A 4,681-nucleotide genomic window follows, 5' to 3' on the forward strand; every position below is an offset into this window, starting at 1 on the left:
ATCAGTGGATCTTTGTAAAACAATGGTTGGCACATAGCAATTAACACAAAGTATGTGAATGAATGAATAAAAGAATGAATAAAAGAAAGAATGAATGAATGAATGAACAAATAAAGGAATAATAGAACAAATAAACATACAAAGAAATGACTAAAAAACTGTATGTTTCATTCATGTGTAAGAAGTAATGCATCAGTATTAATAGAGAAGTAATTCTTTGGTCTAGATCTTAATACCACGTTGACACTATATCATTCCAGTTTAACAACAACAACAACAAAAAAAAAAAAAAAACTGAAACATTTGATTATATTTCTCTTTCTAAACAAAATTTTGAAGAATTTCAACAAAAGACTAATTTACAAGCTTAATAAGAAAATAAAATGTAATTGAAAGGCATTTAATGGTAAGAGAAATGCAATTGTGGTGATGTAAAGGGCATTTTTTAAAATAGTGAGTGATTCTCAAATTACTACAATCACATCATCTCATTTTCCCATACAATCAGGAAAAAGAATGCAAATATAAAAGAAAAAAGAGACAAAAGATGGAGGATTCAGTACTCCATTAGAGTAAGGAAATAAATTAAATTAGATTATTCCTTTTTTTTATAACTATATATTTATTTTTTCTTAGAATGTTCATGATTACTTTTGGTTTTCCAATTTAAACATATATGAATTCGAAGTTATATAAAATTGTGTTCTTTAGAAGTATTGAGCAAGACAGTATATACTGTGAAATCATTCTAATTTCACCACTCAGTTATTTTACACATAAAAGAAATTATGAATTTCAGTTGGAAAAAGGTACAGTTATAGAAAATCATTCTATTATACATACACATTTACAGTTTTTAATTTTATAACCTTTTCATGTAAAATCATCTTCCCAAAAACTCTATTTCAGCATAAAAGATAAGTACCTAACAAGTAATTAGTACATACATAGGTATCTGTGAACAATTACCCACAACTCTTATATTTTGTTCCAATGGTGAAAAAATTGCCTTTTAAAAGCATTTTAATAGTTCTTCTCACCATCAAAAAAGTATCAACAATACTTAAACTATTAATAGTGGCAAATCCAATTATATGTAATCAGAAGCAGTCCTTTAAGAAATAACTCATTATTCCATAAAATATTTACATTGGTTAAATTGCATAATAAGAACATGTCTTAGTCTAGTTTAGTTGAAAGTATTAACAAGAACTGCCACCCCCTCCCCCAAATACTATTCATCCTTAATAATGGAGGCTTTATCCTTGGATTTATTCAGCATCTTTATGTCATCCAACATCTTTCTGGGTGTTAAAATATGCGTAGAACCAATAATAACTTCACAGGACTTATGTGCCTGAGAAACTTCGTAAACACATCGCATTTCAGAGTATGTAATTCCTCCGATAACAAAAATAATCAGCTTCGACCCATTTTTTTCAGTCCTCTAAATAATTAGCTCTGGGTTTCTGGCGAGCACTTACAGCTCTGGAGCCATTCCATACTGCGGGACACTGGGAACAATACGGCCATTCCTTGGAATCTAATCTATTTTCAATGACATCCTCCAAAATATCCTTGATATAAGGTGTCCATCGGGTGAGCTGAAAAGTTTCTTCTGCAGACCGATCCTTTCGTAATGGTTTGCCTTGTGAAGACGGAGGGACAATGGGAACACCAAGGTAACTCCAGTTACGAATCATGTCACTCTCATTTTCTATCTTTACATTCTGGATCAACCTGTCCAAATTTTCTTCCGTAGTTCCATGATTACTGAAGATGTAGAGCAGGATTGCTCGTATTTTATCATAATTATCGTGGTTTTTGTTGAGTAGAACTGGGAGAAGCACCCGCATGTAATCTTTCACCTTCTGTCCTTCCGCATCGGTTCCAAGTGCCAGTTCCTGCTCAGTTTTGCAGAGCTTTTCTATATTAGGCCTGAATTTTTTCATACAATCTTCTGCTAAGTTAAGATGGACAACTTGCTTCGTGATCTGTTTACGGAAATGCGGCATCTTTTTCATCAGCTGGGCAAGGGCGCCCAGTGACGGCTTCCCTTCTGTTGCTTTCTTTGTTGATGAAATTTCCTTCATAAGCTTGGGACTCTCCTCTAATACAACCGCAATGTGCCGATGTCGAAATCTGACCCAGAGGTCGTCGTCTTCTTCCAGGACGGCATCCTTTTCTTTCCCATCTGTTTTATACTTGTATGTATCATTCTCAATCGGCAGTAGATCATATGCCATTGCCTGAAAGGTCAGTTCATGCAGGACAGTGGACACGGGATCGAAGCCACGACCAATTATTATGAGCTGGGAATGAGTTTTACCCTTTATTAGGCTCTTTTCATCAATCTTGTAGTTTTCTAGTTGTTTTTCAACAAGCTGGGCAAGCTCACTGGCATCATCTAGGGGTTTACTTTTATACCGTACCCCCGGGTTCTCATCCAGGGCGGCGCACACTGTAACTATCTGCTCGGCCATCGCTTCCATCACGGCATCTTTTTCTCTGGCGTTACTGGGGTCTGGACTGTAACAGTAATAGAATGCATCTGGGACATCATGAGTATACACCTGTGATTCAAGTGGAATGAAGGAAATATTTATTTCTTTACATCTTCTTATCGACTTGGAGCAAGAAGCCTTAATTTTGTTAAAGAGACTGTCAGGGCAAAAGTCAGTGAAGTAAATATATGCTGCTTTGTATTTGCCCTCCGATTTACTTGGGAAATCACGTAAAAAACAGTCTACAGACTTTGATGTTGGAGAGATAAAATAAAGAGCTTTCATTTGTCTGACAGGTTCTCGATTCTTATAAATATTCTCCACAACAGTTACACCCTCTGCCAGAAGATTCGTCATTTTGCAACATGATGCCAAAAGCTTCATGGTAAATTCATCTAAGAGCATTATCTTCCATTCACCTTCTTTCTTGCAGTCATCAAATACTGTTGTTTTTATCTTCTGCCACACGACGCTCTTCAGCCCCCTTTCGGTCACCGGCGGCGCCATCTTCCAAACACTGTGGAGGAGCAGCCACCTCCGCCCGCCCGCAACCTACTTCTTCAGCTGAGAGGGTAGATTATTCTAATGTAGGGCAAAATGTGTTGGAAATGGAGTTATGTTAAACATAACCTTTCCAACCTTTATTCAAGGTAGTAGCTGAAAATTTTCTTTTCACAGATTATTTCATCATGCAATCATTTCAGAGAAAAAAACGATAACAAATACAACCTTGACAGGCAATGCAATATTTTGAAGTAGTCTTTTCTCTTTCTAAAAATCTTAGTCTTCCATACAATTTTAGACTAAATATTACAGCTAAATTCTCTGACAAGAAAATGGGTAATAAATATATGGGTTAACAATATATTGATTAATTTATTTTCCCTAATTCAGTAATGTAATAGCTATTTACAAAGGATTTGGTTGCATCCTTATTATTTTAATTATGAGCTCAGCTTGGTAATACAACAACAGACTTTTCCTAAATGGCCTATTCCTCAGTTTATGCAGTTTATTTTAAATGTTAAGTTTAAAAAAACAAACACAAAAACCTAGCCATTTTATAATTCTTTCAGGATGTGATATTTTACATATAATATGGCAAACCAATAATTACCAACCCTTAAATGCTTCTTTTTTTTGCAAATTAATTTCATAAAAATAACTTAAAAGTTTCTCATTTTTCTCAGTAGACCATAAGTTAACATTCTTTTAATTGCAAGGATAGAAATGCCTGATACTTTCCATTTTTAGTACACCATATTGACTTTTGTAATCATTATTCACTTTGCACTTTGCTACTGATACTCACTTCATTGCTACTCTATTTCAGATTAATTAAGGAATAGACATTCAAAATCATCCAACAAATATTACTGAGAGTTCCATTGATGCCAGGATCAAAAGTGCCCATTAGAGATACAAAAAGGTAGAAGTATCTTTTCTAGCCTTGCAGCAGAGCTCTCACATGCTCATATAACAGAAGAGAAAATTTGTACCAGACTATGAGTCCACTCCAAGGCATCTATGTGACTCTTCTACAAATGCAGACAGCTGATACTATTTAATATACATAGAGACACAATTAAATCTTATACTTATTTTAATATAAGTAAACTTGGTTGACTTAACCATAATTCACTCATTGTTTTATAACATAAATATGAAATAACATGAACTCCAATAAAAATATGAAGCAAAAGGAACAATTTAGACCTCAAAAGGTTGATTTCCAGCAATCTAAATTTTTACCTATTAGTGGATATAAAAGAGAGACTAGTTATTAAATAAAAATCCAAGATATAGAAACACTCCTACAATCCCAGGTTTGCATGAAGAATTTACTAGAGGGAGTGATACGAACTAAGTGATTTTATGATTGAAAGTAATTAGCGCGGGAGTACAGGAGTGTTTTATTCTCTCCTGCAAGTGCACCTCTCTGATGTCAGGTTGGGTAATTCAGGAAAGCGGTGGTAAGGTACCTAATGTTAGAGCCATCCTGGAATAAAGCTCCTGATTAAAGAAAATATGGGACTTGAAAGTAATAAATTAGGTCAAAAAAGACTAAGTGGAAATTACATGCAATTCAAATATGGACAAGGGGAAGATCTTAAAGCCAGTAGTTTGAGGTTGATGGTACTAAGTGTTGGTTTCTAATGGAGCTCATAATATGGGTG

General features: G+C 34.5%; 1 pseudogene; it reads right to left on the reverse strand.

Moving 5' to 3' along the window:
* Positions 1–1,178: 1,178 nt before the first annotated feature.
* LOC150021967 (syntaxin-binding protein 3 pseudogene) lies at positions 1,179–3,068 on the reverse strand (annotated as a pseudogene).
* Between the last annotated feature and the right edge of the window lie 1,613 nt (positions 3,069–4,681).

This window comes from Furipterus horrens, unplaced genomic scaffold, assembly GCF_987537825.1.
Source record: "Furipterus horrens unplaced genomic scaffold, mFurHor1.1.pri manual_scaffold_1, whole genome shotgun sequence".
NCBI lineage: Eukaryota > Metazoa > Chordata > Mammalia > Chiroptera > Furipteridae > Furipterus > Furipterus horrens.